The sequence below is a fragment of the Bos indicus x Bos taurus genome, chromosome 15, assembly GCF_003369695.1.
Source record: "Bos indicus x Bos taurus breed Angus x Brahman F1 hybrid chromosome 15, Bos_hybrid_MaternalHap_v2.0, whole genome shotgun sequence".
NCBI classification, from domain to species: Eukaryota; Metazoa; Chordata; class Mammalia; order Artiodactyla; family Bovidae; genus Bos; species Bos indicus x Bos taurus.
The window spans coordinates 12,734,389-12,749,131 of record NC_040090.1 but is presented as its reverse complement, the minus strand read 5'-3'; the positions used below and the strand labels follow the sequence as shown (position 1 = coordinate 12,749,131).

At 37.4% G+C, this 14,743-nt stretch overlaps 1 protein-coding gene across 4 annotated transcripts in view; it reads right to left on the bottom strand.

The window, feature by feature from the left end:
* Positions 1–14,743, bottom strand: part of LRRC4C (leucine rich repeat containing 4C) — a 1,428,975-nt gene that overhangs the window by 852,554 nt on the left and 561,678 nt on the right. For 3 of the 4 annotated variants that reach the window (XM_027562628.1, XM_027562626.1, XM_027562629.1), the window contains exon 3: positions 5,405–5,486. The gene's annotated coding sequence lies outside the window, so the exon portion shown is untranslated. Of the gene's footprint in view, positions 1–5,400; positions 5,487–14,743 lie in introns of all 4 variants that reach the window. The other variant, XM_027562627.1, reaches the window with a different exon arrangement.

Here is a 14,743-nt window from a genome sequence, read left to right as displayed (position 1 = left end):
ACTAAAAAGGAACAAATGTGAATCATTTGAACTGAGGTGGATGAACCTAGTCACAATAAATGATGTCAGAAAGAGAAAAACAAATATCGTATATTAATGCATATATATGAAATCTGGAAAAGTGGCGCTGATGATCCTATTTGTAGGGCAGGAATAGAGATTCAGAGAAAACAGACTTGTGGACACAGTGAGGGAAGGAGGGGTATTTCTGAAAGTAGCATTGACGTATATACACCATGTAAAACAGAGAGCTAATACAAAGCTGCTCTGTGACCCAGGGAACCCAGCCCAGAGCTCTGGGACTGCATAGACAGGTGGGAGGGGGACTCAAGAGGAAGGGGGTATATGTGTGTGTATATATATAGTTGTGGCTGATTCACATTGTTGTACAGCAGAGCAAAACACTGTAAAAAACTATCCTTCAATTAAAAAATAAATAATGCAAAAGGAACTGAATGTCATTCATACACACACAATATCACCAATGTTTGATACTCTGATTTCAGAAATTAAAGTATTAAGATATCATGGGCTATTGTACATATCACATAAAAGAAAAACATGCTGAAAATCATACTATCTTATACATAAAATGCGTTTTAGTGTTAGAAAATTTTGAAAAAAATATACATAATTTCTCCAAAGAAGACATACAGATGGCTAACAAACACATGAAAAGATGCTCAACATCACTCATTATCAGAGAAATGCAAATCAAAACCACAATGAGGTACCTTTTCACACCAGTCAGAATGGCTGCAATCCAAAAGTCTACAAGCAATAAATTCTGGAGAAGGTGTGGAGAAAAGGGAACCCTCTTACACTGTTGGTGGGAATGCAAACTAGTACAGCCACTATGGAGAACAGTGTGGAGATCCTTAAAAAACTGGAAATAGAACTGCCTTATGACTCAGCAATCCCACTGCTGGGCATACACACTGAGGAAACCAGAAGGGAAAGAGACACATATACCCCAATGTTCATCACAGCACTGTTTATAATAGCCAGGACATGGAAGCAACCTAGATGTCCATCAGCAGATGAATGGATAAGAAAGCAGTGGTACATATACACAATGGAGTATTACTCAGCCATTAAAAAGAATACATTTGAATCAGTTCTAATGAGGTGGATGAAACTGGAGCCAATTATACAGAGTGAAGTAAGCCAGAAAGAAAAACACCAATACAGTATACTAACACATATATATAGAATTTAGACAGATGGTAATAATAACCCTGTATGTGAGACAGCAAAAGAGACACTGATGTATAGAACAGTTTTTTGGACTCTGGGAGAGGGAGAGGATGGGATGATTTGGGAGAATGGCATTGAAACATGTATAATATCATATAAGAAATGAATCGCCAGTCCAGGTTTGATGCAGGATACAAGAGGCTTGGGGCTGGTGCACTGGGATGACCCAGAGGGATAGTATGGGGAGGGAGGTAGGAGGGGGGTTCAGGATTGGGAACACGTGTACAACTGTGGCAGATTTATGTTGAGGTATGGCAAAACCAATACAATATTGTAAAGTAATTAGTCTCCTATTAAAATAAATAAATTTAAATTAAAGAAAAAAGAACAGAAAAAAAATAAAACTAATGAAATTTGCTAGTCCCTTATATGGAAATAGGTACATTTCAAAGAATTCCATAATAACTATGTATATACATATGCACATAACATACAATAACTAGATAGTTCTAATTACTGAAAGTAAAGGATCATAAATACAAACCACATATATCATGATTCATTCAGCATAGGGTTTTTAAAATTATTACATTAATGATTTGAAATGGTTAATAAAAGGCAATCCCATCATGTCTTCACATTTTTATTTATTGAATTATTATAGGATTGACTGAACTATTTCATCAAAGGTAATATAATGTGGTCAGAGCAATATTAGATGACCTTTCAATACTCAAAGTTATTAATTCAACTCACTAGTAATTAAGAACAAGTAAACACTTTGTGTTGTGTTACAGAGCAGAGGATATTAAGAAGAGGTGGTAAGAATACGCAGAAGAACTGTACAAAAAAGATCTTCACAACCAAGACAATCGCGATGGTGTGATCACTGACCTAGAGCCAGACATCCTGGAATGTGAAGTCAAGGGGGCCTCAGAAAGCATCACTACAAACAAAGCTAGTGGAGGTGATGGAATTCCAATTGAGCTATTTCAAATCCTGAAAGATGATGCTGTGAAAATGCTGCACTCAATATCCCAGCAAATTTGGAAAACTCAGCAGTGGCCACAAGACGGGAAAAGGTCAGTTTTCATTCTGATCCCAAAGAAAGGCAACGCCAAAGAGTGCTCAAACTACCTCATAATTGCACTCATCTCACATGCTAGTAAAGTAATGCTCAAAATTCTCCAAGCCAGGCTTCAGCAATATGTGAAACGTGAACTTCCAGATGTTCAAGCTGCTTTTTGAAAAGGTAGAGGGACCAGAGATCAAATTGCCAACATCCGCTGGATCACCAAGAAAGCAAGAGAGTTTCAGAAAAACGTCTATTTCTGCTTTATTGACTATCCCAAAGCCTTTGACTGTGTGGATCACAATAAACTGTGGAAAATTCTGAAAGAGATGGGAATACCAGACCACTTGACCTGCCTCTTGAGAAACCTGTATGCAGCTCAGGAAGCAACAGTTAGAACTGGACATGGAACAACAGACTGGTTCCAAATAGGAAAAGGAGTACGTCAAGGCTATATATTGTCACCCTGATTATTTAACTTACATGTAGAGTACCTCATGAGAAACGCTGGGCTGGAAGAAGCACAAGCTGGAATCAAGATTGCCGGGAGAAAAATCAATCACCTCAGATATGCAGATGACACCACCCTTATGGCAGAAAGTGAAGAGGAACTCAAAAGCCTCTTGATGAAAGTGAAAGAGGAGAGTGAAAAAGTTGGCTTAAAGCTCAACATTCAGAAAAATAAGATCATGGCATCTGGTTACATCACTTCATGGGAAATAGATGGGGAAACAGTGGAAACAGTGTCAGACTTTATTTTTTGGGGCTCCAAAATCACTGCAGATGGTGATTGCAGCCATGAAATTAAAAGACACTGACTCCTTGGAAGGAAAGTTATGACCAACCTAGAAAGCATATTTAAAAGCAGAGACATTACTTTGTCAACAAAGGTCCACCTAGTCAAGGCTATGGTTTTTCCAGTGGTCATGTATGGATGTGAGAGTTGGACTGTGAAGAAAGCTGAGTGTCGAAGAATTGATGCTTTTAAACTGTGGTGTTGGGAGAAGACTCCTGAGAGTCCTGTGGACTGCAAGGAGATGCAACCAGTCCATTCTAAAGGAGATCAGTCTTGGGTGTTCTTTGGAAGGACTGATGCTGAAGCTGAAACTCCAATACTTTGTCCACCTCATGAGAAGAGTTGACTTATTGGAAAACACTCTGATGCTGGGAGGGATTAGGGGCAGAAGGAGAAGGGGACGACAGAGGATGAGAAGGCTGGATGGCATCACCGACTGGATAGACATGAGTTTGAGTGAACTCCGGGAGTTGGTGATAGACAGGGAGGCCTGATGTGCCGCGATTCATGGGATAGCAAAGAGTCAGACATGACTGAGCGACTGAACTGAACTGAACTGAAACACTTTTTTAAGAATTGTGAGGGATAAGGAAAGGCCAAGTTAATTATCATGAGCTCTAGAAGTTGAGGCTCTGATTAAATGATGAGCTATGTACACAGTTAACAATAATTGAGATAGATTAAGATATAGGATATGAGAGGAGTATTTGAAATGTGGTCATGAATTGAATAATACAGAAGGGAGCTATTTTGGTTAGTGATTTTGGTAAGAGTAATTTAAGCAGTGCTTGAAGCAAAATTTTAACACTCAGGTAGAGAGTGGGAAGTGAAAGGATAGCTAAAATTAGCTCATTTAATTATTGAGCCTTTACCACTTTATATATTGTGCTAGGTACTGGAAATACACCGTACTACAAAAATAAAAAATAGCCCCTTCTTTTGTTGAAATTACCATGAATTGGCAAATAACATTGACTGCTCTAGAGAGACTTTGAAGGGTAAAGGTGGCTAAGTGAGGGTAAAAATAAGATGGTAGTGAGATGAAAGAGGGTTGTTTGTTTTGATTTTGGTTGTTGAATCTTTTCCAAGATATGGGGCATCAAAGCATGATTTTTTTTTTTTTTTTTGGCGTGTGTGGAAGAAATAAGAAAAATGGAGAAATAAAAAACAGAAAGGAATAGCTGATTTAACAAAGTTCATAAAAAATGGCAACTGTTAGGATTAAAATGTAATATATTTACAAAGCTATTTTGGGAAACAGGAAATAGACTATAAAAATATCAATAGTAACAGAGATATTTTAAGGTCTAAAGAAGAAAAATTCAATGATGTTCATATCAGATAGCTTTATCTTTTCTAAAAAGCAAGAGGCTGTTTTATCTGAAACTGAGACAACCTGGGGAATATCTAAGCCCAAAAAGAATACAGATTTTGAAAACCCGTAAAAGGGCTGGAACATTAACGTGGCCAAATTCCACTCAGAACCATGCAGGATCAGACAGTCTGAAAATGTGGACCATCTATGATACATCAGCAAACGAGAATGGTCCTTGTCTGCATGGAGTGTTTGATTTGGTGAAAGATACATACAACAATCTAATAACTACACAAATAAATACTACCTTGACAACTGGCAAGGTATATATGGTGGAGATCAAGTTGATAAAGAGCAAGAGGTTTGGAGAAAACGGGCCCATTAGTTGACTTTAGATACAGGAAGACACATAAAACTCCATGTGGTGTCTGAGGGCCCAGATTGACAGAGGAAGATATAAGGAGGATAAAGAATGGGTTAGAGGGACTTCCCTGGTGACCTAGTCATTGAGACTTTGCCTTCCAATGGAGCAGGTGCAGGCTCTGTCTCTAGTAAGGGAGGTAAGATCCCACATGCCTCGTGGCCAGAAAACCAAAACATACAATAGAAACAGCATTGTAACAAACTCAATAAAAATATTTTAAATTGTCCACATTAAAAAAAAGAAAAAAAAAAAAAAAGAATGGTTATATAGCCTTCAGGGAGCAGAAATGGGAATATACACAGCTGTGGTCAGAGAGCAGGCTTTCAAAGTTTTACTAGAAGCAGAACAGTTATGAGAGACAGTAATGCCTGGCAAAAAATGAAATGAATATCCTTCAAGGAGAAATTAAGCCCTTTTCACAGGTACACACACAAAACCCACACTCACCAATGAGAGCTTGTCTATGCCAAGGATCCAGCAATTAGCCATATTAATTCACTAACAGCCTATATACTCGAAAGCACTTTAAATCATAACAAGACACTTTTTCTCCCACCTCCTTTTTTTTTTTTTAAAGCTGTTAATATTGTACTCACATACATTCAGTGTGTCAGATGTTTCAGCCTATTTGGCCCCACTCTCCCTGGGTGATCTTGCAGCCTCACAATACAGAGAAACATTTCTAGGAAAGAGATAAAATGAAAATACATTACATTTAAGGAAGTTAGAAAATAGCCCAAGCAAAATTATTTGAAATTAAAATCTACCTAATGGAGTAACCTACAGGGAACAATTTATATTTTTCCAGGGGTATATTCATTACACAATATGTTGTGCTTGAGGCTTTTCCCAGAATATAAAAAGCTTTTTAAAAAATGATAGTAATTATAATATTTGGTTCTGGATAAATATCTCACTTTATCACATTTTCCTTTCTATTGGACTTGTTCAGCAAGGTTTTCCATAAAGGCAAAAAAAATGTATGTAACTGTTGTTTTACCCACATTTTACTCTTTACAATCTCTTTCACTCAAATGAGTTTATGCCTCATCCCTGAACTTACTCTGCTTTTTCATACCTCTGTGGCATTTGTCACTTTATCTTATCTGCCTGAAATGTCATTATTCTTTTTCCCATTTCCATTGCCTACCCAACAAACTTAGTCACTCTTCAATACCCAGCTCAAATATGACCTTTGTACCCTCTGAAGCTGCCTATCAACATAAACTTCTACCTCATCTATCTAGAGTCCCACAGACTATTGATTATCATTCATTACGAAACTTACAGTGAATGTCCCTAACTCTATCTCCTTGCCTTAGAGTTTTAAAGATAGAGACAATGCTTTATCTGTGAATGTTTTGGCTGTTGCTTTTTTTTTTTTTTTGTCTATAATCACCATCATCCCTGTGCACACAATGGACATTGAAATATAAGGGATAATTTTTCCTTAGTCTATCTTGGTATAAATCAGACATTAGCAAGGCTGTAGTTAAGGTCTCACAAGTGTGCTAAGTCACTTCAGTCATGTCTGACTCTTTGTGAACCTATGGACTGCAGCCCACCAGGCTCTTCTCTTCATGGGATTCTCCAGGCAACAATATTGGAGTGCATTGCATGACCTCTTCCAGGGGATCTTCCCGACCCAGGAATCAAACTCACGACTCTTGTCTTGTACATCTCTTGCATTCGCAGGCAGGTTCTTTACCACTAGCACCATCTGGGAAGCCCAGTTAAGTCCTTCAGTTCAGTGCAGTCCTTATTCTATACCAATTTGATACTTCTTGTCAATTAAAACACCTTTCTAAAAATTTGGCCTCCAAAACATCATTCTCTCCAGTTTTCCCTCTTGAATGGATTAAACTTTCTTAATCTCCTCTGAAGTTTTCTCACTTCCCCAGATTTGTAATAATACAATGCACCATGGCTCACATCTTGAACTTCTCCTGTTTTCTATTAGACTAACTCCCTTCTAGATCTAATCCAGGCTTAGATTAAAAATCCATGCTAATTTTAAACATCATCCTTATGTCTGGGATTGTCAAATTACCGTTTCAGCACCAACCTCTGACTGTGTGCCGTGCTTACAAGCAACTGTCTATTTGATAGACCCAGTTTGAGTTCTAATAGCTTCCCTGGTATCTTGGATGGTAAAGAATCTGCCTGAAATGCAGGAGACCTGAGTTTGATCCCTAGGTCAGGAAGAGATCCTGGAGAAGGCAATGACAACCCACTCCAGTATGCTTGCTGGAGAGTTCCACGGACAGAGGAGCCTGGTGCACAACAGTACATGGGGTCCCAAAGAGTTGGACACTAACACACACAGGCAACTTCAAATTAGCATTACTGAGCTTCCTTTTGCTATCAATTTACTCTCCCTACAATTTCTTCTCATAGAAGGGTAATTACATCCTACCATATTCTCAATCCAAAAAAAAAACTGACTCTACTCTTTCTCCTATATTCCATATCAAGTATATTAAAAAATCCCATTAGTGCTAACTTCAAAAATGTCTCAAGAGTACATCTAAAGTATGACTCATTTCTCCATCTCCATTTTTAACATAGTGGTCCAAGCCACTATAAGTTCTGTTAAGTTTCATTGCAAAGGAGACCTACTATACTCTCCCTTCCTTTTGCCTATTGTCCAAATAGCAGCTAGATTGATTATATCAAAAGATAAATCAGATTGTGGCTTTTGTTTGCTCAAGTTTCCAGTAGCTTCCAACTCATTCTAATAAAAGGCCAAATCTCTTGGAAAACAAACAAACAAAAAAACACTAGTGAAGTCCTATACAAGTTAGGTTATCCCTGGTGGCTCAGACGGTAAAGATTTTGCCTGCAGTGTGGGAGACCCGGATTTGATTCCTAGGTCAGGAAGATCCCCTGGAGAAGGAAATGGCAAACCACTCCAGTATTCTTGCATGGAAATCCCATGGACAGAGGAGCCTGGCAGGCTACAGCCCATGGGGTCGCAAAGAGTCGGACATGACTAAGCAACTTCACTATACAAGCTAGCATGCTAGCTCTCAGATCTCACTTCCTATTTCTTTTTTTAATTGAAGTATAGTTGACTTACACTGATTCAGGTATACAGCTTCTCTGGTAACTCAATCAGTAACAAATCTGCCTGCAATACAAGAGACCTGATTTCTATCCCTGAGTCAGGAAGATCCCCTGGAGAAAGGAATGGCAACCTATTCCAGTATTCTTGCCTGGAGAATTCTATGGACAGAGGAGACTGGTGGGCTACAGTTCATAGGGTCACAAAGAGTTGGACATGACTGAGCGACTAACACTTTCCCACTTTCCCAGGTATACAGGAAAGTGATTCAGTGCGTGTATATATATATATATATATATATATATATATATTCCTTGTCAAATTCTTTTCCATTATAAGTTACTATAATATATTGAATACAGTTCCCTGTGCTATAAAGTTGGTCCTTGTGGTTTATCTATTTTATATATAAAACTGTGCCTCTGTTAATCCCACATTCCTAATTTATCCTTCCCCACCCTTTCCCCTTTGGTAACCACACTTGTTATCTATCACACTTCTGTTCCTCTTTAGTCTACTCCCACCGTAATGACCTCCCAGCTGTTGCTCAAATATCCCAGCACGTTTCACCCTCTAGACTTTGCTTCTTCTGTTACTTCTTCCTGAAATATCTTGTGCAGATCCAGGTGAACCTATTCTAAACCTCCACTGAGTATTTACTGGAATTTAGCGACTTCACTTTCACTTTCCACTTTCATGCATTGGAGAAGGAAATGGCAACCCAGGCTAGTGTTCTTCCCTGGAGAATCCCAAGGACGGGGGAGCCTGGTGGGCTGCCGTCTACGGGGTCACACAGAGCTGGACATGACTGAAGCAATTTAGCAGAAGCAGCAGCAGTCCTTTTCTTAGTGAAGGCTTCCCAGGGTACCCTATTTAAAAGATACCCTGTTCCTCACACTTCTATCATTATTTTGTCCTTAATTTTCTCCAAAGCACTTATTCCACCTAGGATACTATGTCTTTCAGATAGAATTTCTAAAAATCATTCCTCTCATCCCATTAGGCAAGAATACTGGTGCTAGAGAAGATTCTTGCGAGTCCCTTGGACTGCAAGGAGATCCAACCAGTGCATCCTAAAGGAGACCAGTCCTGGGTGTTCATTGGAAGGACTGATGCTTAGGCTGAAACTCCAATACTTTGGCCACCTCAAGAGAAGAGTTGACTCATTGGAAAAGACCCTGATGCTGGGAGGGATTGGGAGCAGGAGGAGAAGGGGACGACAGAGGATGAGATGGCTGGATGACATCACTGACTCAATGCACATGAGTTTGGGTGAACTCAGGGAATTGGTGATGGACAGGGAGGCCTGGCATGCTGTGATTCATGGGGTCACAAAGAGTTGGACACAACTGAGAGACTGAACTGAACTCCATGAAAGGGGAATATTTTCATCAATTTGGGCACTGCTGTATTTCTAGTGCCAAGAATTACGGCTGGCACGTGGTAGGGGTTTAAATCTATTTTGTTTAAGGTGTTTATTCTTCTGACATGAGAGAAACTAGGTTCCAGTTCCCTTCCTACCACGTTTTGGTAATGTAAGTTCATTCAAACTGAGTCTCAGATCCTTAGCTATAAAAATAGGATAGTAATATCTTCTCAGTCACTTTCCCAAGGGAGCTGAGTAAATAAAATGGGAAAGTCAGTACAAATATCATTTGAGTATCAAAAGGTATGAAACAAGATATGACAACTTGAATATATAACATAGTTGAGGCTTACCTCAATCCTGACACAATTGTGTATTGTATTACACTTTATACACACAGCTTAGATTCAGTGATTTTTGGAGATTTGACTTAGTTCATAAAGCCAAATTGTGCTGAACTCAGTACAAAACTTGGACCTTTTGATTCTAAATTTGGCCATTTTCTACCACAATAACTATTATTAACACCTAAAAATAAGCAATTTATGTTTGTCTGATTAATAGAGTCAGAAAAATATATCTGGTATATATAATATCTAGCAGTTTTGACCACTTACTATACACAGCATACTACCCTAAGAGATTGCCTGTATTATTTTATTTAATTCTCAAATAATGCTGCATGGTTGCAGCTGTAAATAACTCCATGTAAAAATGGGAAAAATAGGCATGTAGAGATTAAATGATTTGCCGAAGGACCCACATCTAGTAAGTAGCTGGTGAAACTGAAATGTTAACTAGGCACATCTGTGACACAAAACTATTTTTAATTCAAAATAAATGATTCTTTTTTCCAGTTTCATTGACATATAATTGACATAAAACATTATATACATTTAAAGTGTACAACATCATGATTTGATATATGTACATATCGCCACAAATCACAATGAATTTAACATCCATCGCTTCACATTGTGGCTGCTCTTCTTGTTATGAGAACTTTAAAAATTTACTCTCTTGGCAACTTTCAAGTACATAATGCTGTATTTTTAACTACAGTTATCATGCTTCCATTCTTGAAATATATCTTTTGTAGCCAATTCAGCAGAGTTTCCAAAAACCAGTCAGTCACTTTTATACCTAACTGAAAATGTTTAGTATCTGTAAGCCTAATAATGAGTTAGAAACCAGAGTAACTGATAACAATATTATGACAGCATTCTTTAGGACCTGGTTATTTTACAGTATCTAGTTACTTGAGACGGACTAGTTACTCTGTCTCTCCAGTAATTCACTCTTCTTTGTAATTGCTTCTGTGAACTGATTCATTGTAATGTTGGAGAGTAATAGCAGTAATTCACTCTGTGATTACCAAGAGCCAATAAAATAGTTATGACAAATATCAATCTAATTGGAAGTGTCACTGCTAGAGTCACTTAAAAAGAATCACTTGAGAATGTTCTATCAGAAGCAATCGTGCATTAGCAGAAGGCAGTGAAGATGAATGATCAGGCCCAGGTCCTCTTCCAGTGCTGAAAGTTCGTTTACTTCTGATAAATAGCTATTCGTCAGGAAAAAAAAAACTTAATCTCCCTCTGACCTTTGAGGTCAGAATCATTGTGGTGAGAGCACCACAATGATTCTGAATTGTCACAGAAATAAGTTCTAAGAGAAGGGTGGAGAAATCCAATAGATAAGTCACTGTACTTGACAACAAACTAAGAAATAATTTTAGAATATGGTTATTCCACATCCAGTAGAGACTTGATTCAAATCATTATCACTATGATAAAAACCACAGCAGGAGGCACACCATGTTGCACATACACAATGTGTTTGGTATTATGGTTAGCACATTACATGACTTATTTTGATCCTATGTTGTACAGATTAGTTTGGAAATACCATTGATTTGATTAGTTTGTGCCAGGTAGGGCATCTTAGATAAAATTGTGCACGTGTGCTAAGTCACTTCAGTCATGTCTGATTCTTTGCGACTCCATGGATAGTACCCCACAGACTCCTCCATCCATGGGACTCTCCAGGCAAGAATACTGGCTTGTGTTGCCATGCCCTTCTCCAGGGGATCTTTCTGACTCAGACTTCATGAATCTGCCTCTCTCTGCAACTCCAGCATTGCAGGCAGTTTCTTTACCAATGAGCCACTGGGGAAGTTCAGATACATACGACATTCCCCCAAATATAACTGAGAAAACTGAGGCACAAAGGTTGTGAGTGATGGTCTCAGATTTACATATTAACAACACAGCTGAAGGACTTTCCCCTGGCCATTCATTCATCTCATGATGAACCCGTCCACTATTCACAATATCTCATCAGGCTATTCTGCCTCTCACAGACCTCTCAGTTTCTGTTTTTATCTTAAAATGGAGCGACTTATCTAATTCTATGGCTTTCAAGCTCTTTTCCAACTTGAAAATGCTACAATATAATGATTCTATCTTACAAATATATACTTTTAGACCCAATCGGGAACTGACAAAATTCCACAACTCTGCTGAAGGTGACTGGATGGCAATAGAATAGGAGAAAGTAGAGAAAATATCATCCAGACATAAAAATGATAATTTTATAATTGCATCATGTTATATAAGCATACTCAAGACATAATATCACATGAAAGAAAGAAATTTCAAAATAGCATATTTTCTAAAATTATATACATGCTATATATGTCCACATACCAGAATGAATGAAATAGAAGAACACAGAACAATTTTCTCATGATTTATTGAGCATGATGTAAGACTGACACATTCATTTTCAACATTAATGTTTTTTTCAAAATTATTTGTTATCTGAATTTTGAAATTGAGGCTTAATTTAAAAATAGATGACATAATGACACCTCTGAAATTCAGAGATGCTGTGATTTTGGTGTTCACAAAAATTATCTCCTCAGTGTTTGTCATAAATGACTCTTAAGAATCACATTCAAATTGTATATCTTTTTACACAAACATAAATCCTAGCATCCACACCAGGTAGTAATTAATCTTAAATATTCATTTTTTTCTCTAGAGATCAACATACTGTGTGTAAAGAGTGAATAGCTTGAAAAATAAAAAATGTCTTTATTTATTCATTCACTCATCCATTCATTCAACACACAGTAATTAACTGTTGCCAACTGTTTTAGGTACTATTTTAACGGCTGGGAATGCAACAGCTGTAACTAACTTTGGGGGCTTGTAACAGTCCAGAGCTTAAAGTTAACTCTATGAAAGGGGAAAATACTTAAGAAAGTAAACAAATTTGGTCCCTTAGTCCTCACTGGAAATTCAGTAAAGTGAAGAAAGTTTACAGAGTCTTGTTCCTATGGAAGCTTCCTCAGCAAATGTTTATAAGAAAAAAAAAATGTCACAGAAAATAATTTATAAATAATTTTCCAATTATACTCCCTTTAGTCAACCATCTAGCCATCAGAATATCTGTTTCAGTAGAAGGAAAATATCATGAATAATAGGAAATTTGTTGTCACCAGATCTTCAGCACCAAGGATAGCTGCATCCTTGAGGATCCAAATCAGCAATTCTGCCCATGGCACATTCCAAATTACCTTGGTACAAAAATAAGTCAGATTTGGCTCTCCTAGGCATTAATCAAGGTGGCTAGTTACAGTCATTTAAAAAGCACCTACTATGCATCAGACATAATACAAGCTATTTTATTACCACAGAGCACCATCACTTTTTTTTTCTAACTTCACCTCACTGTGCCTCAGCTTCCCCATTTGTAAAACTGGTAATGATGATAGTTACTGGAGTTATTGGGAGAAGTGAATTCCTAGTATAAATAAAGTTCCCATGAAAGAGCCTAGATTTACAGTATATCACATATAAGCATGTGATGATAGACTATTACTTGACGCTCTTGGTAACAGTTTGATATAGATATGATTATCTCTATTTTACAGAAGAGAAAGGAGATGCAGGGTAGCTAAGCAATTTGACAAAAATCCTATGGTTCATACATTGCTGAGCCATTGGTTTTAGAAATGTTTCTCTAATCTTCTCTTTCTTCTGTCTATATCCTTGCTGAGACTCTTAAATAAGATCTTAACCATTTCTCACTTAGACTTTTCAGTAACTAGCTTCCAAGTCTACCCTTTTCTAGTTTCATATATTGCTGGTACATTTTTTATACTGTTTCCTTCTGACATGTTTTTAAAGCATATTTCCAATTACATTATTTCCCTCTGTGTTAGATGCCAAACGACTATTGCCTCTAGAATAAACTGAAAATCTCTTAGAAGAATATTATATGTTTTCAACTTAATAGACTACTGTTCAAAGTTTATAGGGCTTCCTTGATAGCTCCGTTGGTAAAGAATCTGCCTGTAATGCAGGAGACCCCAGTTTGATTCCTGCATTGGGAAGATCCACTGGAAAAGGGATAGGCTACCCACTCCAGTATTCTTGGGCTTCCCTGGTGGCGCAGCTGGGAAAGAATCCACCTGCAGTGCAGGAGACCTGGGTTCTATCCCTGGGTTGGGAATATCCCCTGAAGAAGGGAAAGACTACCTACTCCAGTTTTCTAGCCTGGAGAATTCTGTGGACTGTATAGTCCATGGAGTCACAAAGAGTCGGACACAACTGAGTGATTTCCACTTTCACTTGCAAAGTTTATAGTCAAAACCCTAGACAACTGAACTGAAATTAGATCATCCCAAAATTAGGCAGATTTGGGTTCAAGTCATTGAAGATCCAGCTACTAGTAGTACAATCACCTCCAAGTTGTTTTACTTTTCTGATTCTTAGTATCTCATTTGGAAATGGGAATGATAGCATTTAAGACATAATTTTTGGTACATATAATAGACTCTCAGAGTAAATGACATTTGTTATTATCATTATCTATGGTACAAGAACAAGGCAAAACATATGTTGGAAATTATTCAGGAAAAATTCTAAGAGAGATACCAAGTAAGAAAAATGGAGGGAGAAACAAAGTGAAAAATTGTCTGAAGTCAAGCAATGACATAAAATTTTAGTTACTTGTCAAACCAGTGAAAGTTTATGTGAAGATCAAAACTTAATGATAAATAAAACATTTAAGGTTTTTTCTTTTTAGCATAAATATCTCAACAGGAAAGAAATCAGTTATGATGCTGTATGGATCAGAACAGGTTTGTAATGTATTTACCAGTAATGGATAGTTATGAATAGTAATGCTCTATATTCTCCTCACTTGAAATATCAAGAATTCCTATTTGAATTTATAGCTCTCTAAGAATATGCTTTCCCACTAATGAATAGCCTCATATAGATTTTACACATGCTTATGTTAAATATAGGTTAACTGACAGAACATTTTTAAATGCTTGGAGTGATTAATCAAGGCTGCTTCATTTAGTGATGAGAGATATTCAGTGAGATTTCAAGATTTCAAGTTTAGTTACATTAAGTTTATAAGCATAAAGTTTGAACTCAAGAAAGTATTTTTGGTCTAGAGAAGCTAAATGGCAATACTCTGAAACACAAGC